Source organism: Centropristis striata, chromosome 12 (assembly GCF_030273125.1).
Source record: "Centropristis striata isolate RG_2023a ecotype Rhode Island chromosome 12, C.striata_1.0, whole genome shotgun sequence".
NCBI lineage: Eukaryota > Metazoa > Chordata > Actinopteri > Perciformes > Serranidae > Centropristis > Centropristis striata.
This window is the reverse complement of record NC_081528.1, coordinates 35,854,829-35,879,409: the sequence shown is the minus strand read 5'-3', so window position 1 is coordinate 35,879,409 and position 24,581 is coordinate 35,854,829. Positions and strand designations below refer to the sequence as shown.

General features: G+C 38.2%; 1 protein-coding gene across 2 annotated transcripts in view; it reads left to right on the top strand.

Moving 5' to 3' along the window:
- Nucleotides 1–24,581, top strand: part of diaph2 (diaphanous-related formin 2) — a 519,741-nt gene that overhangs the window by 395,347 nt on the left and 99,813 nt on the right. The window lies entirely within an intron of this gene.

The window sequence follows — 24,581 nt, the reverse complement described above, 5'->3', positions numbered from 1 at the left end:
TCTCCTGACCGGCCACGAGCCTCTCCACACAACCATCCGTGCACTATCTTCTCTCATGGCACCTCTCCTGTTTCGATAACAGAGTGTTTCACTTAAAGCCAAGCATCTCTGCTCCCAAATTGAATTAGCCATGTCTCTGCACTTTCTTGAATGCCCTTTCTGAAAAGAAAGGTCCTCACTGTATAGGTTTGATCAATGTTGGAAATCAAGTCTGTTGTCAATACCCTGAGGCTAGGGTGCCTTTCATGGGGAAAGAAAACAAACAGTAAAGCAGTCAGCATTGCCTTTCTTTGTTGTCTCTAGCATTATTAAGAAAAGAAAGAATTACTTGAGTAATTTAGCAAGTGAGTAGGTGTTTCCATATGCTCTGCGCTCTCACGTTAGACAGCATTTAACCTGATTTTTGCTTCCTTTTGTCTGAGATTTATTAAGGCTGACTTTGCACATTGGGTGGTATAAGAGTAATAGCCTCCTAACACATTAACAATCTGCTCCCAGTCAAAGAAGGGCACTTAAATTTGTGTAATTAAAAAAACTGAAGCAGAGACCTCCCTGGCGGCGGCTCGGAGGCAGAGCAGGCAGGCAAGAAAGCTACTCTGCCCCCCGATGTCAGTATTGATTCACAGGCTCCTTCGAGAACTCGAGGCTTGAGTGAGAGGAAATAGAGAAGTGTAGATATACTGCAGCATGGCTCTCCCTCACTGTCTGGAGTTCCTCCCCAGAGAGAGGCAGAGAGAAGCTGGCTGGCCATGACCTGAAACACCCCACTTCCTCCCCCTAGTCTCCCCATCCCACCTGATGGAGGTTTGGTGCCAGGAAGGAAGCTTAGTAAGATTTAATAAGATGTTTTTTGGTGCTTGCCTTATTTAAAGTAGCCACCAGTTGGAATGCACTAAAAGGCATACAGTACAGGCTAAAAGTTTGGACACACCTTCTCATTCAATGTGTTTCCTTTATTTTCATGACTATTGACATTGTAAATTCATCAAAACTATTAATGAACACATGTGAAATTATGTACTTAATAAAAAAGTGTGAAATAACTGAAAACATGTCTTATATTCTAGTAAGCAAAGGGTGGTTACTTTGAGGAATCTAAAATACAAGACATGTTTTCAGTTATTTCACACTTTTTTTGTTAAGTACATAATTCCACATGTGTTAATTTATAGTTTTGATGCTGTCAGTGAGAATCTACAATGTAAATAGTCATGAAAATAAAGAAAACGCATTGAATGAGAAGGGTGTGTCCAAACTTTTGGCCTGTACTGTATATGTTTAATCCTCCGTCTGCTTTGTGTTACACTGTGTTTATTAGCGGTTAATGGTACAGTAGTTCCCCATCTCTGATTTTTCCAGTGGCAGAATTGCTATAGCTATGCATATTCCTTTTAATCATAACTTCACTCTTATCATTTTTTTGGATATAGACACATAGAGGCACAGGATGGAGTCAAAATGATGAAACGTGCATGCTCTCTGTTTATCTGTTAGCTCCCTGGAGAGTTTTATTTCAATTTTATCTCCTGCTAAATTATATTAGTAATATAGTTGATAATAATGTAATTGTTATAACACGTTGTCAGGAAAATTATACTTAGTCTATGTGCAAGTGAGTATTTGGTGGCATTTGCCCCATGTCGTAGAAAACACAGTTTTATTCTCTCTCCAAGTTGTTTTTGTCTTCATTCTACATTATAATAGGACTCCAGAAGGATACAATCACTTTTTTCTCAGTGCCTTTGTAATAGCTGTGCATCTGTTTGTTACATGAGGACAGTTGTGTATGTGGGTATACAAGTGTGTCTCAACTTAACCCACTTCTCTGAAGTCTGTCACCCAGGACAATGCATACCCAAGATATTAGATTTTGGGCTGTTTTTCGTGCGAGATGGAAAGCGCAGGCTGTGCTTGATTTGCTGAGGTTTTTAGTACCAGTGTTTGCAATGAGCTTAGGTAGCACTCTAATCTGTGTTGCACAGCAAAGTGTTGGAACAATGACAGTGTGAAATACTGTGCTGTATATTTTGGGTTGACATTTCCTCTGGTAAGATAGCAGAGTCAAGACAAACATACCTTTTTAAACTTTTTCCTGGGATTAAAAAAAAAGGATGTTGGTTCCTTGAAGCATGACAGATGGAAGAACAACAACAGCTAAAAGTCATGCATTTGATGCTTGAGCAACCCTGAAAAAGTTAAGTGAAGCTCTGTTGTCTTGACTGTTGGGCACTGTGATGAATGAGTCAGTCTGCGCTTTTGTGTGTATGTCCATACTTGTGTGTGTGTGTGTTACAGAGGAAAAGAGAGAGGGGGAGTAATTCACAGTGCATGTGTAGGTGAGAACATGTGCCTCTGTTTCATTGTGACTCTTGTCAGCTTTTTTCCTGAGATTAATTTCAGGAGGCCATGGTCACTGCAAGGTATTTTAAATGTAATATGTGCCCCAAAGCAGCATAGTTTTAATTAAACCTTCAACAATAAATTATGTTTTGTTTTTTTTCCCCTGCGCATGATTAGTGTTCCTAATTTGTTTAGGCTCCAGAAATTTCAGGTTTCGCCCATTTAAAAAAATCGAATACATTTCTGGCGCCAGCAATTTGTGAGAATCTGTCATCTTTATCGGTCATCGGGTGTGTTTACCTTTCAGAGGAAATCGCTCCATTAAATAACACGACGAGAAATGTGCGTCAACAGATCAGTAGCGGTTACGAAATACTGACAGAAAGAAATATGGAAAGAAAAAAATAGAGAACGGAAGAAGTATGCGATGGAAGAAATGCAAAAAAAGAAAGAAAAAGAGGAAGAAGAGCTTAGTGGAAGCACTTCATTTGGCTTTATTGATACATTTTTCTCTTTCCATTACTGTAATGTATGCAAATGACTGAATGGGGTGTTTGTTCAGCAGTTTAGTGATCTCTATCTGTCAGAAGTAATGGGAGCCCACAAAGGCTGTAGAGTTGAGGCATAAGCCCCCAGAGAGCCCTATTTCACCAGAGAGGCTATGGCTATCGCACACACACGCACACACACACACACATACACACCCATTTCCAGTTCCTGCTGGATATGACAGAGTAGAGCTGGGGGCTTAGAGCGGGACTCTGCATACTGGAATATTAATGGTAGTGAGGTGGCTCGATGGGGATGATGAGAGAGCGGACTGAACCTTGATGGGTGCCTGGACATGTCCAATACATCTCCCCACCCTGCACTCAATGCCTTAACCCAACCCACTGATATTTAGCTTAACCTTTTATTTCCCAGAAGGCCTGAGTTAGAGCACATCATTCTCTCCTGTCTTCACACATTGAGTGACAAGGAGCTGTCTTCTGGGGCCATTAAGATATATTAGACTGGGCTAACACATTTAGCCAGACTTAATTTTGTCTCTCAGAATAGTCCAATGAGAGTAAGACAGGTCCCTATAAATCAAAACTTTGCCTTAATGCTGTATCCACCAAATCCCATCATCATCTTGTCATCAAGTTACGCCATTGCAACAAAATGTTTTGTTGGTAGGAAGAGCCGGTGGAGCTGTAAATTTGCACCAACTGACAAAGAAGCTGTTGTTAGTTGTGGTTGTCAGCAGTGTTTGTTTTTTTTTTTTTTAAATATTCCTTTAGTGATTTTCTTGTTGAATAGTTTTTTTTTTTTCATTTATCATTATTTTCATACCCCTTGTTAGTTAAAAAATATATTTTAAAAATGTGATGCTCCTGTTTACTGCAGTTTTCCCAAATAATTCTTTGTTTGCACCTGTGTGTGTGTGTGTGTGTGTGTGTGTGTGTGTGTGTGTGTGTGTGTGGTATTATTTCCCCAGTAAAATGACCTTGTGGAAGAATTTAACAGCTACAAGGACAAGTGAATGGAGCTGAGTGGCTCGAAGCCATTGCTAGTAGCCATATTTTTAGTTTGGAAACAGTTTAAATCGACACAGAATTCCAAACAAACCTTAAAATTTTCAAGGACTATTTAGCAAATTCCAGCTGATGAGCTTAGACACACATAAAAAAAGGGATGTTGTCTATAACTATAACAGATACTTATTTGAGAATATTAATTAATGTTCAAACTGAGCTTTTAAAAATATGCCCTCTAATTTGATGCATTCTATTTTTATTCCTGTTTTAAAAAGCCTCGGTTAGATCTATCTGTAGATTATTTGTTAAATCAAAGTGTGTCTTTGGGTAGCCAGCTGCTCACCCAAGGGGGGGATTTTTTCCTTGTACTATTGTGCTTAATTACCTTGAGATAATTCCAGTTTCTCGTACGTCTATCACATTGACACCTCCCTTGAGAATCTCCTGCCAACATGAAGAAGCAGCTGCTTGAACAGCAATCCAGATCTGCAGTAGTTATGGATACCTGTTGGTGAACAGGAAGCCTAAAGTCCTGGGATCCTACAAAGCCCACACACCTACCCGTGCCAATTTCTCACACCATCGTTGTCCTCCCACACAGGGTCAGCCCAGAAATACTTCTCCCTGGACCCTGGGGCTAGCCTGTAATACCACCTCTGTGGCTTAAAAATCGACAGATGCATTTATACAGGTACCACCTTTTTGTTGTTCTCAGATACTTCAGCCTGATTTAGTTCACACTTCAAAGGAAGAGGTTCACTACAATGTGTTTATAGATGGCCTTTGTCGAACCGCAATGGTTGGAGACTCTGTTTCCTTCAGGCAAGGTTTGTGTACAGGTGTACATAGCATTCTCTTGTTTCGGCACCAGGCACTTAAGGTTAAATAAATGGTTGTTAGTGAAACAATTGTTCTATTTAGCAGGCTGCTGAGTTTAAACCGCAGAAACATCCCCTGTTACCGACTTGTTTTGTCTGGAGGAGCACAGTGTTGTTTAGAGAAGTTATCCCACTTTATTACACCTTTTTGTGTGAATTAGAGCTAAGCCAGATTATTTACAGAATCTTCCTATTTATTTCTGCATGTTTGTATATTAAAAAAACTAGGTTAAAATTTGCTAGTGGCTCTCTCAGTAACACATCTTTCTTTTTTTAAATGCAGAAATTCACAAACACACACCCCCCCTCTCTCTCATAATCACCACCTTCCTTTGAGCCTCTACCCCCCCAAAACCCCCAACCCAAGTGTTTTTCCCTGCTAATGAAATTCACTGTAAACTGTGTGGCCAATTAACTGAAGCACAGATAAACCATGGAGCCTTTTAATTACCCAAATTTCAGTGGAAACCAGTGTAAATAAGTAGAAGTGCATGAAACAGACTCTTTCCCTACCTAAAATTGTGTGTCAGTATCTCTCACCTCAATATGAATGTCCAGACTTGAATAAAGCAAGTTTAATTAACACATTTTAATAGGTGTATGACGAGAAATAAATGCTGAAATTAAAATTGTAATTCTGATTATGATTACTTTAGAAAAAGCACACCGTGTAAATGAAAAAGAGGTTGTGGTGATTTATGTTTTTGTCTTACCACGCATTTTCTTTTTTCTTATTTCATTGCTGTCATATTACCTTTAAATACAAATATAAGATGCACCAAATCTATAGTTTTTAATTACCTTAAGTAATGTGTGATCTGGCATTGTTACAGACTGAGACCTTTAAATTAACTTGCAAAAGAATAAACGCTATGACTAACATTTGTATTTACAGCTTTAGCACCCTTAACCCACTGTACTTACATTATGTCTTATTATTATGCAGCACGACCGTCATACTGCTCTGCCAAGATTTATACAGCACAACACCCTCCATCTCCATTGTTGTATGAACTCCAAACACTTCTTTGTTTAATTACTTTTGGATAAACATTTGTTCATTTATTCATATGCATTATTTTCATATTTAACCTTTCGATTTTTCACAACAATTTATGACATACCTATGGTATTTGGTGTATTTCTTTCTGACTAGCTAATTTATTCACATTGGTTTATTTTTAATTCTCTTGGATCTAAATGAAGAAAAGGAAAGACAATAAAATATTCACATTTAAGCAGGTAGAACCATCAAGCCGTCATTTCATTTTTAAATAAGTAACTTAAACAATTAATTAATTATCACATTTGTGGCCAGTCACAATATTGACTTATCATTTTGGCTTTACAATCCGTTGTGTGAAATACAACCCTAAACTTTATTACCAAGTTGGAGCTCAGTAAATGGATTCTCAGAAGAAACTATATATATCGTATATATCTTAACATCTGGCGGTAACACTTACACTAACCAACTAAGTAATGTTTATAGATGGTTTATATATATACCAATTATTAACCATTTACAAAGTGCTATACATATTTAATTGTTAAATGTTTTCAACCAATTTATTAAAGGTGAATATGAATAATTTCAAAATCATTAACACACTTAATATGGGGTTAAAATGGTATAATGAGTGCAACTAAAACTATTAATAAACTATTAATTATAATTTAATTGTTTGTTGATGGTAAATTAACTCTAAACTTACATTAATTTACCATCTATTAGCTTTTTATGAATGATTTAGTCAGTTAAACATTAATAAATTATGTATTTACCATTCTAAAAGGCCTATATACGGTTTATAAATGATGATTAAACATCTGTTTACCATTTATAAATGATGGTTATTGTAAAGTGTTACCCATCTGGCTTAAACCTTATGACACTAAAAGGCAAATATATGAAAAACTATACTCTATTCTACACTTTTGACCTATTCAAACTACAATTTTGCACACAGATGTGATTTGGCTCAGACAGCTCTGCCTCTGAGAGCAAAATTTGAACTATGTGAGACACGTCAACCATGTTTTAAACTCTGGAGAAGCCCAAAAAAAAGAGGTAGATTTCACAGATTACAGTGTACAGGAAATGTACAAAAAATATCATGTTGCCATTGCCTTGTCTGTCGGCCGTCATGTTCACTGCCAGACTGAAGACCATATTGGTGCCCTGTGGTCATATGAGTGAATTCCCTAGAAGTTGGCCAATCAGTATCTTGTTAGGCTGTGACACTGGGCCTGATGTGGCAGCTCCATTAGCCAGTAGAGTAAGCCTGCTGACAGGCTGGCTGGACTGGAGATCCCAGGGGCAGCAGGGGGTCTGGTGCTGAAGTACAGGACGTACACCCATGATATAGCCTGGATCTCCCCCTTTGCTCCACAGTCAACCACTGTCATATTCCACTGATAAAGCCTCCATGCCCTGCCAGTCTTGGAGGGTGTCCTTTGGGATCTTTTGTGTTTTCTGCTGGGATTCAGGGATACTCCTCTGCAATCGTAAATATTTCTTTACACACCTTTTGTATAGGGGTGGGCGATATGGCCCTAAAAGAATATCACGATATTGCAGGCTATTTTTGTGATAACGATATTCTTGACGATATTAGGAAATACTTTAAAAGACATAGAAAATATCATTTTTTTTTGTCTGTATAAATAATTAAAAATCTAAAATGTAGTTTGAAGTGCAAATCTCAACAGTTGCCAAATACAAAAAATTTTACTCTTGACTCTTGAGTGTTAGCAAATAATAAAAAATAACCATTTAGGAGTTCTGGGGGCATATTTTAATGACATTTTGTAAAGGAGAATAAAGGTTCTTGTATGTTTTATTTAAGGCATCTTATTTTGACAGTCTTCTTGTAAATTCTGTGGTGGATTCTCTTAACACACACCGTAAAAAATACAGTGAGTGGGTTTTCTACTGTCACTTTTAATGTAAATATCAGCAAAAACTGTTATTTAGACTGAATAATCCTGTTATTTTTGGGGTAATTGTGTCTTTGTGACATTATGGTATTTATCCATTAATTGTACATATTTTTTTCAAATATTTTTACAGTTTAAGTTTTGTTCTATTCCTTTATTTACGGATAATTAAGTGTCTACTACGGTAATATACATTTTTTTTTATTTTACGCCCCATTTCTGATGCTATTTGACAGTGTTTTACTGTAATTTCTACAAACATTTTTCCCAGTGCACTGTGCTCTTATTTTGAAAGCTGCATGTGTTTAGTGACAGGGAGTAAGTAGCTTTTTGTGATTAAAACAACTTTAACCACCACATCAAGAAGTAGGAACGTTGCCAATATCACGATATGCATTTTTTTTAACCATAAAAAAAATATACCGATATTATCGTGAACGATACGATATGGCACAGCCCTACTTTTGTATACATTCCTCCTGTGTGAGGTTGATATACAGTACACATGGTTAAGTACCAATTTGCACAAGGAGAAGTGTACAACAGACTAAAGTGCTTTGAAATTAAAATGATTTTAGTTAATCTGTTTTATCTTCATGTCTCCATGTGTTGCTCTGCTGCTGTATAGCTTTGTCCCTATTGGCCCAGGTCTCCACTGATTATTTCTGCTCTACAGAAAGTCGGGCTAAGGACCCAGTGGCAGCAGCACCAATCTGCACCTCATTACTTCCCCAAAAGGCCTGAGCTTAGTGCAGGGTAATAGACAGAGGCCCAGCCGCCCTCATTTGTCATGGGCTCCTGGGTTTGATGCAAAGCCCCCCTTGAGCACTTGTTGCTGAGCTCTAATCCTGCAGTAGACACCAGCCACGCTTCTCTGCTTAGCCATCCCCACTCTCCACCGTCATGGCTCATGATTTCACTTTCATTTGATGTTTTAATGAAATCCCTGAGACTCAGTTGAATGGCAGGCCCATTGTTGGCAAATTATTCTATCAAATGCAAGTGGAAGGGAAACGTGACTGGAGTTATTTGTCTCGTAAATATAAGCCACAGAGCATACAGGGTGTTTTACATCATCTGAATCCACAATAGTAGATGGTTGGAGTTTAATGACGCAGGTTGACTCATTCAGGAAAACGGCACATAGACTGCTGTTTACATGTGCTTGATAGCTCCATACATTACCTTTTCATACCACTGCTATAACAACTAATAATAGTACAGCTGCTGTAGCACAACTTAATTGTAAAATGAGTTGTGTGAAATGTGCTTAATGCCGGTAGATGGTGTACAGAGCAGACATTTATACAATGGCTGACATTTATTCCCATTCAGGCCAGTATATTACCTGGTAGCACCATTTGTTGTGCCTTATTGCAAATAAGTGCTGTGGGGCAGCGCCCAAAAGGCTGGGGAAAGCTCCTTGATGAAAAGGCCTGAGTATCATTAGCTGAAGTTGCTGTGTGAGCCAGTTGAAAGCCTCTCTAAAATGTAAATCAAACTAATGCCCAAACACTTCCTCTCCTTTCCCCACAGTAATGTTATTCCTTTCTTGCTGATTCTGTCGTGGGAATACGCTGTTGTTCTGCTGTTTGCTGCTGGTCTCTCTGTTGATTTCTAACTTTGCTCCATGGTGGCTATTCTTCCAGTCCTCCGACAGGACCCAGGGATCACTGGATCTGCATGACTCTCCTGCAGCCTTCTCAGATATGTGGCCCCGCGAGCTATTAGGCAAACTTATTGACTGCATTTGCACGCTTTGGAGCAATTAGGCGCTTCATTATGCAAATAAAGTGCACTAATTACCTCACGTTTGCTAATTGATTATAAGATATGGTATATGGGGTGACATTAGGGGTTGACTCTTTCAAAAAGATTTGGCCTTAAACAGTTTTAAGCCGTACAGTTTGTGAATAAATTAACGGAGGCAAATAACACAGTGGGCCTATTCCCACAGCATGTCACTGTACACTCGGCTCTGCAAATTTGAGGCACAATAGAAAAGTCGGAGGAGAAAGAGATCTCTAATTAAAATGAATCTGTGACAGTCAGAAACACTAACAGTTACAAACGGCAATCTGATGGTAGTCAACAGGGGATTCTCCATTAATTGGCAAAATGAGGCTCATCAATCACACAGAGGGGGAATGCTGCACAGACAGTATCCTGTCAGAGTCACCCACTGTGGGGGGAGCAGCATGACGTGTGTCTCAGGGACAGAGTCGTGTAGAGAAGGAACAGTTTCTTCTCCTTTTTCTCTCTCTCTTTCTCTCTCTCTCTCTCTTTCTTTCTCTCTCTCCCGACTCTATTTCCCACCACATGTGGCTCTCAGTAGACATCTCTCCAACTCATTCTGACAAGCTTTGTTTTTCCCTGTCACATTTCAAATGGGGATTGGCTGGCATTCTCTGCCAGTCAAGGCCAAGACAGAATTGTCAAAACACACTGCTGAATTTGGTTTTTGGAGGATATTCTTTGCCTATGACATGTGCTGAGAGGCCTGTAACTCCACACTCCTCCTCTATTCAAGCAATACTGGCACTGCTGATTTTCAATTTTAAGAGACCTTGATAATTTTGTAACCTTTTTTTTCCAACACTGACAGCCATCTTTGAAGTCTTAATTGGTGGGAACTTGATGCTGGAATAGATGCTGGAAGTGGTAGCATGCAATGGGAACAATACATGAACCTTGTATGAACCTAACAAGGGTATTAATGTGGCGAGCAGTGTGCTGTGATGATTGAGCAAGCCAAACAAATGCCGGGGCACGTAACATATCACCTCTGCCTACAAGTCGATAAATATACTCAGGCAATAATTGACTGTTTCATCAATTGGACCAATCAATGAACTGCTACCAGTCTCTATATAACTCCCTTGCTTTAGAACAATTACAGGCAGAGCAAGGCTGGAAATAGTTATTGGTGTGTATTGCTTTTCTGCTTCATCTGTGTCTTATTTTGCTACTTCATGTATCTTTATGGTACATCTTTATGGTATCTTTATTTTTCACCACAATTTATGACATACCTATGGTATATGGTGTATTTCTTTCTGACTAGATAATTTATTCACATTGGTTTATTTTTAATTCTCTTGGATCTAAATGAAGAAAAGGAAAGACAATAAAATATTCACATTTAAGCAGGTAGAACCATCAAACCGTCATTTCTTTTTTAAATAAGTAACTTAAACAATTAATTAATTATCAAATGTGTGGCCAGTCACAATATTGACTAATCATTTTGGCTTTACAGTCCGTTGTGTGAAATACAACCCTAAACCCTATTACCAAGTTGGAGCTCAGTAAATGGATTCTCAGAAGAAACTATATATACCGTATATATCTTAACATCTGGCGGTAACACTTTACAATAACCAACTAAGTAATGTTTATAGATGGTTTATATACCAATTATTAACCATTTACAAAGTGCTATACATATTTAATTGTTAAATGTTTTCAACCAATTTATTAAAGGTGAATATGAATAATTTCAAAATCATTAACACACTTAATATGGGGTTAAAATGGTATAATGAGTGCAACTAAAACTGGTGTGTATTGCTTTTCTGCTTTATCTGTGTCTTATTTTGCTACTTCATGTATCTTTATGGTACAGATTACCATAACTGACTAGGCACACAGGCTGTAATGTTACCTCACATGTATACACAGTCCCACATTAGCACATGTGCTGTTTGCTGATTACCTCATTACTTCCTTCCACTGCACCAAACCAGTAATGTGTCAGGCATGTGACAGCAAATGGAGTATTCACAACTATCTTTATAGCTTTCACCGACAGGGCTAATATAGCACGAGTCAAAACAACAGTCATGCCTGTGTGGGTTTTTATTGACAATTAACCTCCAATTAGCAGCATGGATAGATAGGGTGACCTCCAGGAGTGATGGTGGTTGTGTTGATGGCGGCTCCTTCGTGGACGTGATGGCTGGTGCACTGACACCTGCACTGACACAGAGAGAGAAATGTTTAACACGTAGTTGCTGTAATAAAAAAAATATAAATAAAAACGGATGAGTAACACAACTGTTTCTAATCCATTCCCCTCTTTATCTCTCCGTCACGCACACTCACACATATTAAGACTGTACAGTGCTGGTGGGTCTAAGCCCTGCCATTTAACAGCAACAGGGATGTGTGAGACACATCTGCTACCTGAACCAGCAGCTGACCTTGAATTGACTTTCTGTGATGAAGACTTATGGTTGATCCCTAGGCTTTTTGCCTTGATGCCTTGCAGCTTTCCATTCTAACTTAAGAACAAGGGTTGAAACCGTTGAGACCATATATCTTTTTCTCTGTTGCTCTCCTTTCTTTTTTATTTTTCTGTGCCACGACTTTGAAAGTTACTTGTGCAGGTAGTAAAAAAAATATACAGTTGTTCCAAAGACAAAAAGTGTAAATTCCCTTTGAGTTTTTGCACATTTTCCTGTTAAAATCAATCGATAATTCTCATAAGTGGGATTTTCTTTCTATGCCAGATCTTTGCAGACTGGAGAACTCTTAAATATCAAAGTGACTTTAATTCTTTTTTATAACCTGACTGTATTTGAAAGCATACATTTTGAAAAACACAGATTTAGCAAAACATATTGACTCCCCTCTACACACTTGGGCTGTCTTGTCATTGGTTTGGGATTCTATCAGGAAAGGATAAAGTACGAGTCTCTACTCTCTATGAATAAAAATGCACTTTTCAACTTTTTCTTTAACTCGGATCCAGATTAAAATTGAAAGAGTCTAACCAGCATTCTGAAGTAAAATGCAGCCTTAAATCTCACCATATACACTGGACATTTTAAGAAAACACAATAGTTATTATAAATCTCATTTCACAGTTGTTGTTTTTTTTAGAAGCACACCCATTAAGGGGAAGGAAATACTTTTTAGTGCATGTTTTTTTTTTCTCTTTTTTCCAAGTATAGCTTGTTTTAGAGATAAATATTTCCTAATATCCCATCGATTTCTGGCATAGACAATGTTAGGAGGCTTGCAGCTGGAGCATATCTGAAGCTTGGATGGGCAGGTTGATTCATCACAACAAAAGATCAGCAATATCTTAAAGATACACCTGCTGCTAATAGTGTGCTTATTATCTGTAAGTTTTATATTGATTCATTTTCACTTTAAAGCAGTTCACCTTGATCCACCTTAGATGAATTCAACATCTGTGGTGTTTGGTTTTGTACCCAATAGCAACAAGGAGATGATCTCAATAAGCTTTGATAACCCACCTCTGGCTAGACTCTCCATGGCAACAGCTGCTGAGGCTGATGGGAACTATGGCGAGTAGAGTCAACTCACCACACTGATGGAGGTGGGAATAAAAACAACTGTGGCTCCTCCCACTTCACACTTCTGCTGCATGAGAATTAGATTTTTCCTGTTTTTATTTTTCAAAAGATGTAAAGGTAACACTTTACAATAACCATCATTTATAAATGGTAAACAGATAGTTTGTTAATGTTTGATCATCATTTATAAACCGTATATAGGCCATTTAGAATAGTAAATACATAATTTATTAATGTTTAACTAACTACATTATTTATAAATGACAAATAGATGGTATATTAATGTAAGTTTATAGTTACTTTACCATTAACAAACAATTAAATTATAATTAATAGTTTATTTATAGTTTTAGTTGCACTCATTTTAACATTTTTAACACCATATTTAGTATGTTAATGATTTTTGAAATGATTCATAAACCTTTAAGAAATTGGTTGAAATATTTTTAAGATTAAATATGTATAGCACTTTGTCAATGGTTAATAATTGGTTTATAAACCATACATAAACATTATTTAGTTGGTTATTGTAAAGTGTTACCGATGTAAACACCTCCTCCCTTACTATACATATATATATATATATATATATATATATATATATATATATATATATATATATATATACTTATATATATATATATATATACTATGACAATGAGGTGAATGGTCTTGTTTTGTTACCTTATTCTCAGCTAAGGTAGCTTCAATGGTAAAATTATTCCAAAATGGAATTTTTTATTTTTTTTTAAAGGAAAAAAAAGGATCTTACTCTGTAAATGTAAGTGAGTCAGTGCATGTAAGTGAGAATATTTATTAATAGTGGGTATAACATGAATCTTCATTCTCTTACTGCTCTCTGTATTGAGCAACAATCAGGTTTTTGTACAAAGGAATCTTTGAAATGCTAATTTAAAATGGAGCAAAAAAAATGGCACCGGTGGCTCCTCCCACTTCACACACCAGCTGCATGATAATGAGATTTTTTGTCAAAATATGTTTTTTTTTTCTCATTTTGTTTTTCAAACATGCAAACACCTCCTCCCTTACCAGCACACAGTGCAAAGATGTTTTTTAACACACTAGCAATGGTGCCAACTTTAATACATTCAAGCAGATTTCTGTCCAACTGTGTCCTGATGTTACACGTCACAGAGCAGGAACAGGTGTGAAAACACACATCCAGAGGTGTAGGTAGCAACTGGTGATAGCTGGAGGGACACGTCGGTTTGGTGCTGCCACAGCTCAGCGGTGACGAGGTGGTGTTGCACAGCAACACTGCATGGTTGCCATCATCAAAGCACCCAACTGGAGATTTGCATGTTTTTGTAAAAAAAATGCAGTCAAATAAATACTCCAGCACAGCCGAGTAGATCATGGCAGCGATCACTGTGATTGAAAACAAGCTGGAAAGGTTTCCACATTGTTTCAAGAGGCAGGTCGAAACATGATGTAGCAAAAATAAAGAATAACTTGAGCAATTTAAATGACTGTAGTTTTTATGCGCTCTGTGGGCCGAGTGTGCACATGGGGCATGTTAGTGATGAATAGTACAGCAGGGGTTATCATGCCTCAGGCTTGTTTGATCCACTGGTCATATTCTTAAACCTCGATGAGCAAGGTCATGAAGCTCCATCTGAAATACATTTCTATTTGCATGTGCTCCATTGCCCTACTCCTACAGTTTCCATGTACAAATTGGATTTTTAAACACTAGTTAAAATAAATATCCTGGTATGATGTGATGTGACCTCGTTCATGTTTGTACTGTCTATCCATTTTATGCCAATAGTGACGGATTACGGTTACAATTCATTGGCATTGTACAGCACTAAGAGTAGTTTATGCAGCATATAATAACTCATATGTGAAAGATTAAAACAGCAGAGGACTTAAAGTAGCAGATGGCTTACATTTTGGGTTACATTTTTATATCTAATAATTATAATGGCTTGTATCGTTCACTCATTTTTTTGTGCATATCCATAAAGTCAAGAGGGAAGAAAAATGTAAAAATTCATTTTAATTATAACGGATGAAACTTATGCACTTGGAAACATTCAGGTCAACCATTCTTTAAGCCTTCCAGCTATGTTAACATCATTAATATTAATTACATGACTGAGTGTTGCTTTTTGTAACAGTTCAATCTGAAATACAAAACTGTGCAAGGAGTTGCCAGTACCTCTATATTTAGGGTCTTTTACTATTTATTACTGATTGAACAGTGTGACATTAAGGTGAAAAGTCCTGGCATTTAAGTGAAACCAGTGTAAATACTGGTAGCTTCAATGTTATAATTATTCTAATAATACAGATTAAAATTCAGTTATTTATTGGTTTATGGGATTATTTTTTACGAGGTCATGAAATAGGAAAAAAAAACAATTTGGGCCATTGTAAGCATGGTGGTTTGAGGATTTAACCTTATTCTGCAGACATTATACCAGCGGCCTTGTAGCTCACTATGATGGCCACAGTTTTTGACCGAGGAGGCTGAAACCTTTCATGGAGGTCAAGTTTGTGTGCCTGAAGGTTTGTGTTTATGCTCATGCCATTGGCCAATGGGTCATGGCAATGTCAGTGGCCTATCGATAAAGGTTGGACTCAAAATCTTCCGAATTGATTTCACACTTGCTCAGGAGTTGTGGAACATTGGTCATGATCCCAAGGACAGATGACTAACTGTTCAGCCAATTAACTTAAAGGGGGTTTGGAAGTGCTGGTGGCCTTTAACAAAAAGGAACATAACTTCTAAATGAATACACATACCATGGCCATCTTATGAAACATCTTGAGGGAGAGACTCAACACAGTTCCTTTTTCTCTCGGTTTACCCCACCCCCTACACTTGAGACCCGTCCCTTTCATTAATCAATAATTTCTTGCCTAAGGCATCAGTGGTCTCAGAGTGTTCCTGTTTTAATGCTGCCAGGTTGACCTGCCCCCATAATTAAACCACGCCCCAAAATTACTTATTAACCATTTTTTCTAGAGCCTTTGAAGGCTTATCTTTGGCTTATCTGTTTTAACTGGGGTGACTTAGTCCAACACTCTATACTTTAACCATGCAGCTCATGCAGGTCAAGGTTGTGTGTGTGTGTGTGTGTGTGTGTGTGTGTGTGTGTGTGTGTGTGTGTGTGTGTGTGTGTGTGTGTGTGTGTGTGTGTGAGAATGCATATGTGGCTACAGATTTGTAATAAAAAGAAGTTTAAACATTAACCCTCTATGGTACGCAATATTATGCCAGTTAGGAAAAACATTTTTGGAGTGTTTTTTGTCTTAAAATAGACCAAATATTATAATATGGCCTCCTGGAGATCATGTGACAAATTGAAGCATTGCTATTGGTTCCCTATACTCTTCCTTCTTTTTTAAGGTATTGCATCACTCAAAAACATGCATTGTAGAAATTTGACAGGCCAAAAATGGGTATGTTGTCTGAGGGCAACACTGTACCTTAAAGCATAGGTTTCAAACTCGCGGCCCGCGGGCCAATTGCGGCCCTCGTCACGATATTTTGTGGCCCCCACCTTGATATGAAAGTTTAATGTGAGTTTTATATGAATGACACTTTACTGTGTTGTGTGTGGAAGGTCCCTTTTATTACTTTTTTGGGGTAATTTTGTCTTTTTTAAATAATTGTGTCTTTTCTAATAATTTTGTGTCTTTTTTGGTAATTGTGTGTCTTTTTAAAGTAATTTAGTTTTTTTCTGTCATTTTGTGTCTTTTTGGTCACTTTGTGTATTTTTTTTGGGTCATTCTGTGTATTTTTTTTGTCATTTTGTGTCTTTTTAACGTAATTTTCTTAACGTAATGTAGTATTTTTTCAGTCATTTTGTCTTTTTCTGTAATTTTGTGTCTTTTTTTGGTCATTTTGATACTGCCTCCTGCGGCCCCCAGGTAATTTGAGTTTGAGACCCCTGCCTTAAAGGGTTAAATCATTTTAATTATAAATCAATAATTGTCATCAGGCAACTGGATATTTCCCAGAAAAGACAGTACAGGGGTTCATGTGGGGTTCTGGTATCATCAGAGTCTGTACTATCAGAGTGATGGTCATTGTGTTTGTGCGGATGGTGTTTTAGAGAGTGTAGGAATGTGTATACACAAGATAGCTGCAAGGCAGAACCGAATGATAGCTGTGAATGAGGCGATTTCCATTCAAGTGATTAAAATGATTGAGGACAGTGGCGAAGCCATTCATCTCAGAGCAAGGTGATGAGGGACACTCTGTTTGTGCGAGTGTCTGTCCTCTGCTATATGCATGTATATGTGAGAGCACACTGGTGTGTGTTTAATGTGTCACAGATGTAGAACAAGTTGTGAAATGGGACTGGCGTGGAGGCGGCCAGAGAGATGTGGAGCGATGCCCACAGGAGGGCCGTGTCTTTTCACTGTACATCTGAGCAGACAGCCAAATATTTATCACCCCGCCACAGTCTACATTTTAATTTGACCTTCATCAGAACGAAGTAAACAATTCCATATTCCTCATTGCCAACCTCTTTGTAAGTTATTTTATTAGATTATTCATAATATGATGATGTCTGTTTGTTTATGTTTTTGTCTGTTTTTCTTCCTAATATGGTAACATAAAAAACAGGAGTAGCAATAGTGGAATGGAAGTTATTTGATGTTTCTGTGGATGTGATTAAACTGGACTATAATCAGTTTGTCTCCTCTGTTTAGCCAATCTATTTAATTACCTTTCTGAGGGGAGGGAGTGTGTGCTGCTGGTTGCTCTGTGTGTGTGTGTGTGGCTATGTGTGTGGGTTTTGTATCTTGTGATAGGTCATAGGTAGCAGGTAAAGTAGTTATTTTGATGCTAGTTACATTTCTATTCGATCTCACTCGACACACAGGTTAAACCACGCCCTGTACTTTAAATGTAAGTACAGGCAACCTCAGTGCCCTTGTCAGCCACACATAACCATTTTCGAGCACATTAAGTGTATGTCTAAACCCACTTAGCATTGGCACCCTTAAGAAACTGTTGATTTGAGGTCTATAGGTTCATGTTTCCCTCCTTCTTCTCTTTCTCTCTTTCACTCTCTCTACCTCTGCCTCTCCCATCAACTGCTCTAATCTCCTGAATGCCATCCACACTCACCGTTCATCCCCTGCCTTCAGGATTGGTTTCACACAGTGATCCCCTCACTGACCAGACAGACGACTCAACAATTAACCTCTAAGGCTGACCTGAAATATCTCAAACCTTCTCCCCTCAGCATCCTTATTGGCCCCTAATAGATTTCTAACAGGTAGAAAAAAAAGTGGATTGAATTCCACCCGTCCAACCCCTAGGCTCTGTGCAGGAACACTGTTCAGTTTGTTGTCTTTTTTTTCCCCACCTTGCTAAATATCACGGCTGTGACTCTGCTATAGGATGCTGTCTGAGCCCAATGTGTAATGATAGGGCCAGGATGGTGCTACATATTGCCAGTATTTCATTAATGGCATTAGACTTTGTGGCATTATTCACAGAATTATTGTACCAATTGCCTCTCCATTTCCATGCTGTTAAAGCCCTCGATTTTGGTTATTGTGCTAATAGCCAAAAAGCACTCTGCTGGAGCCAGTTTGACTGAGACTGTATTCCCCGTGTAGAAGATTAGTCCCTGTGTTATTTAATGTCACTTTAGCTATTATTGCAGGATTTACAGCTGATGCAGCGTCTGGTGTCTACCTTCCCTGCTTATTATCCCACACAGGGCTATGGCTATTCCCTGCTGTGCTGTGGACACATGTTAGCAAACCACTGATTCCCATCCCTTCTTTTCTTCTGACTGAAGCTGAATGATACCCTATGTGACCTTTCAATGCACCACTTTGGCCATGCTTGTGTGGTTTCCATTGTTAACTCGTGTATTGAAATGCATGTGTGTGTTGCCAGGTGTGAAGGGTTAAATTACAAGTGTGTGCTTGTGTGTGCGTGCATGTGTTTATGGTCATTGTGTTGGTAGTTGAGAGAGAGCATGTGCAGATCAGATTGTAACCAGTAAGGTAATGATTCATAAGACAGCCAGTAGGACTTATCCACTAATAGATCTCCTGGGAGATAACCTAATCCCCCAACAATATCTCCTTATCATATTACAAGTGAACTATGTTCAGAATGGGCTTCTCTATCCACAAATGAATACTAAGCCCTATACTTACCTTTAAGCTTATTAGATTTGATCTGAAACAGAGCAGTATCAAGTATTCTCCCTGATGCAAAGCTGATCAGAGATAATAATCCTTTCTGAGATTAGTTTTAATTTCACAGTCTACCGATTGCCAGGACTTTATATAAAACAATGTATGTTTTTTCCAAAGCTATAAGCTTTAAAAACATTGCTGAAATAACTCAAACTTAGTTAATTATAATCAAAGGAGTGGATTCCGTATAGTGGAGAGTTACTCCATACTGTAGGACAGTAAATACACTATGTAATCTGCTCATTGAGTGCTTTTGTCATCCACTGAGATCACAAGAGGGAGCTTGTCAGTGGCAAATGAAAGTTAGACTTCTTTTCAAGGTGCGGATTGGAGATTAGTAGTAATGCTCATCTCTATCTTTCTGTCCGCTTTCACAGAGATGATACGATTTGCAAACGACAAGACCCCTTTTCTCTCTCTCACTTGCTCTTTCTGTCTCCCTCGCCCATCTATTACTGCCTTGTCTTCCCTCTCTCATGTTACCCTTCTGGTTTCTTCTCTTTATCCCTTTCTCTCAGATTGACTAAGCTCGAAAGTGGGTTACTAACTCTTTTCAAGATTCCAAGAGGAAGAGATTGTATGAGTGAGTAGATATTCTGAACAGAGCCCCAAGAGGCTTTGTGTTACCACACACAGACTCACCGGGCATCTGCTAGACTTTGGAGGCCTTCATTTTTCTTCTCAAGTCCTCGTTAGTAACAGTGATATTGCCAATGATACTTGTTGACAATATGAAAAAAATAACATCAAAACTCCAGCTCAACATTCATGAATTTCTCATAACGTTGCTTCCTTTTTGACCATATGACTATAAAATGTTATTTCGCTTAATGAAAAATTAAATTGTTGCTTAGCTTAAAACCCGAGGGCGTAGTTGAAGGAGGGCAGGGTATTATATCTGTTAAGACTTTAATTCATTTTGTACTTTTTGATGTGGCTGCTCTGTCATCTCAACACCACTTTTTCTAGTTGGCCCTGTGTAGAGGAAGGGACTGAACCTTTCTATGCTGCTCCCTGCTCATCTGGAGTTTATATATTCAGGTTTGGGTGTGTAGCCAATACTGCCCTACAAAGCAAAAAGGCAGTAACTACGCAGAGTGCAGAACTGAGAAAAATGACTTTAAAGTTATCCTGTAATCCAGCCGTTTAGTTACTGTACAAACCACTACCATTTTTCTCCAAAACGACACACATTTGAGATAAGATGTTTTGTCACATAACAAAGGATGCCTTGAATATCATGAAAATGATAATAACTCATTTGACCAAAAATGCAGTTACTGCCTTTTTGCTTTGTAGGGCAGAATAGTTCCCCTAGGAGTCATCACAGTCAATTTACACCTTAGTGAGGAATCACAGATGAATTAATGTATTCAGTGGCGGTTCTACACAGGGGCCTCCAGGGGCCACTGCCCCTGTGAAGAAGCCCTTGGCCCCTGCTGTGGCCCCTGTGTCAAATTAATAATAAAATGATCAATTTATCATGATTAACGACGGAACAATTCTTACCTATTTTTTGTTCAAACAATATCTCATTGTACACAAAAGGAACCCATAATGTGTACATTGTATAATAGTTTAATTGTGCAATAAAAGCTAAATATAAAAATCATTCTCACTGTACTACACTTTCAAAATTAAAAAAAGTAATTGTGCACAAAAATGAGAAATGTCATTGTCGTACAAAAATAACTGTTAATGTTGGTAAGTCTCATTGCTTCAATCAATGTAGTTCTTCTAAATATGAGACTTTTAGCTAAAATAAAGGTTTTGAATGCTTAAATATCATTTTTGACGATTTTTAATGTGCCCCTCTAATTAAACACTGGCCCCTCCTTGGCCCCCACGATAAAACTGGTCTAGAACCGCCACTGAATGTATTTTCCATAAGATTGACTTGTTTTGTGTCCATCATAACAACGTTGTGTTGTGACATGTTTTTCAAAGTCTTGCTTTAGTTCTGAGGTGAATATGTGCATTGGAATGTATGAATTAATAGGAAACTCAAAAAAAATGAAGAGCTTAAATTTTCACAACACATTTTTTATAACAGTACATTATATTATAGTATTTGAAAAGTAATTTTCAATTTTGAAAGAGTAGGAAAGAGTCTTTTTTTTTTCTTGTTTACACTATAGCTTAGCCTTTTAGGCCTCACCAAATCAAACAATCAGAGCAGCAAAACTTCATCTTAAGTGAGCTGCTCTCCGACTATAAACATATGCATCTTAAATTTCATTTTTAAGGTTCACAAGCCAAAAACAGTTGGGAGCCACTGATTTAGAGGAGAAGATTTACGTTTAATTAGTATTCATATAATAAACCTGTTGTGCTGGTATTGCTATACTTCACTGGACATAGTCAGCAGGGGAGCCAACATGGAACTCCCCTCAAAGTCTTTCCAGCTGCATTGGATTACAGCACATACACATACAGGTGCTGTGCTTTCAGCTATGTTTACTTACAGAGCACACTAGCATTTCCTATCCGTTTCACTTGCAATAGTTTTTAATTTAGTGCATGGAATGTAGGTTTCCTTTGAAATGCAGCTTTGGAAATGTGCCAGCGTCATCGTGTGCTGCTTAAGTCTCTGTTCCACGTTCTCAGATAATGACAGGATTTTGTATTGACTGTCGAAACTGCTCTTATTTCAGCTCTTGTTTCATTACATGGCGTTGGCGTGCGTTCAATAGGTTGCTACACAAGTTTGATTCATGATTGTTCCCCACTGCTTGTTATTAGTGCAGCATCAAAGCTAGACTTGGTAAACACATTTGCATTTTAATGACTGATATAGATTGTTCCCCTGCTCAATACCACCATCAACCCACAGCCCACCCCTGTCTGCATAGATAAAAAGTGGGCTGCACCTAGTTGGCTTAAAAAACACTCAATAAACACACAATAATAGTGACAATTAGAAGCCAGATGTGGCATCCATGAGCATGCAAGGCTGCTTTATTTTTGAAGAGGCAGCATACCGGCCTATCAACTCTCCAAGGTTCCAGGTGACAGCAGGCCAAGAACTAAACTCTGGATATGGTAATTAAGGAAATAACTGGGTTAATGTGTCCACATTGTGGAATGGTGCAGTTAATGTTAATGAAGAGAGATTGAGCGGTTGAAAATTACATCTCAAAGCACAAATGGATGTCATCAGAGCAGCAATCAACCAATGACAAGTGAGCATTTGAGGGACCAGATCATCTTTGTGTTCCCAACTCACGTTTTCTTCCCCTGCCACCTGCAGAGGATGATGCTACCCATTAAGGAGAGTTTGCCTCTGTGGGCATGTAATCTGATGCAAATTAGAGCAACAGACTGCCAAATGGAGCGCTTGTAGCAGGTAACACAGCCAAGCTACATACCTGTAGTGTGGCGGTGTGTCCGTGTGTTACTCAGATAGCCCTCTCGTTAAAGACTCTGTGAAATTGATGAGTCCCTCGCATTGATCTTCAGTATCTTTGCATGCCACTTGCCAGGAAATGTACACTGCAGCAATGAATGAATGTTGTGTTGCAGAGGAGGTGGTTAGCTTATTATGTTTGGCTTTTCCACCAACACCACTATCGTTGTCAAATGTTTGCAAGTATCTAACGCCAGTCCCTCTCTAAATATGTGCTCAGAGAACAGACGATGAAAGCTCCTTCCTCGAGGTGAAAGACATGACAATAAGTCCATTGTCTGTGTACTTGCTTTGGCTGCCTTTCTACACTGCTTCCTCACACGCCTTTTTGTTCATGTTGTGATAAAAACATATTTTCTTGCAGTATTTTCCAGGGAGAACAATTTATGTTTCGCAGCAGAGATAATGTGTGCAAATGTTTTCTTCAGTGGTCCACTCACTGTTAAGATCCTGTTCTTGGATGTGTACAAAGCCTCCAAAACCTTTTTGCTATGTCACCCATCGACAACCAATTAAGCCAATAACAATGATTTTCACAGATAGCTCTGTGTTTTTTGAGCGAAAAGAAAATATAATTGGCTGAAGAAAGTGAAGTTTAAATGCATGGGTTCTTGTTTCAATAAAACAATTGCTTTTTTGTATTTTACTGACAGTAGTGTTGTCACTTCACAATGCTAGACAGGCTGGAGGATGAGAGGAGGGCAGCTGGGGAGACTCTAATTTATCTGTTTGTCTGTGTTTTCCTCCCCACAGTAGAAGGGGGAAGAAGGCTGTAACAGGGCCCGGCTCCACAGGGGAGAGTTGTGTTTAGTGGTGGCATTGATTTTATAAAAGGTTGCGCAGTGGGGAGGCTAGGTAGGCCTGTCAACCTTAGCTCTCACCAAAGCACATCATACTGTCAAGCTAATTGTGCCTTCTCTGTAATCCCACAACCGTAAAAAGGACACAGTATGCAAACATATTGAGGGCTGGACGCAATTCATTACATTCACTCGTTACTGTAACACAGTTGTTCTTTTTTGTGCGATTGTGCTTTGGTATTTTACATTTACATCAGTACTTTTACTTATCACAAGTATTTAAGTTTCAAGTCACATGAGTAAGAACAAAAAACATCCATGTTGGCTGACTGTTATTGATTTAATTATTAGCAAGCTATTAAATGTACTGTATGTGTTATATTAATGCTTGTTGCACCTGCTGCTATAGATCCTTATCTATTGATGACCATTTGTTGCTAAATTGCCTCAGTTTTGTCCTTTATTCTGGGTAATTCTACACTGTAAAACCCAATGTTGCCTGTTTATTATCATAACTTTTTTTTCCCTTTTCAATACAACAAAGATTTGTGTAAAAAGTCATTTAACTTAAAAAATTGACTCAAATTGTAAGATTAATTTGCATTAACTCCATTGTTATTATTATTTCGCAGCATGGAGACTCAAATATTTAAGTTGAAGCAACAAGTTGGGTTTTACAGTGTAATAATGCAACACTGAGGAAGGCGGTTTTGCATTTCTAGTTCATAATGAGTTACATGCACAACTGCAAAATTCTGTGTATGGAAAGAGAACTCGTGGCATGATTTTCTTCAGATAATGCATATGTTGCCATGTTAAACAATTTGATTTGCATATTACTTTCCATCCAGTATTTTTCCTCCCACCACTTCTACGCAGATTAAGTGTTCTGCAGTTGGATGCATGTCATGGAGGTAAAAAGTTCAGGAAGCGGATAAAAAGATGCACCTGTAGAGAGAGAAAGCTGGATTGGCAGATTAACATAGTTAGTTTGACAGCCAGTTCTATGGCGCCCAGTTCCAGGAGGGCCGAGGATGTAATGGGACAGCGACAGCGGCAGTAAAACATGAACGGGTCAGACAGATGAAGACAAGAAGGGAGAGGACATAGTTGGTAAGAAGGAGATGAACTGGCAATGAAAGTACTTTTATTTGTACAGGCTGGAGGAC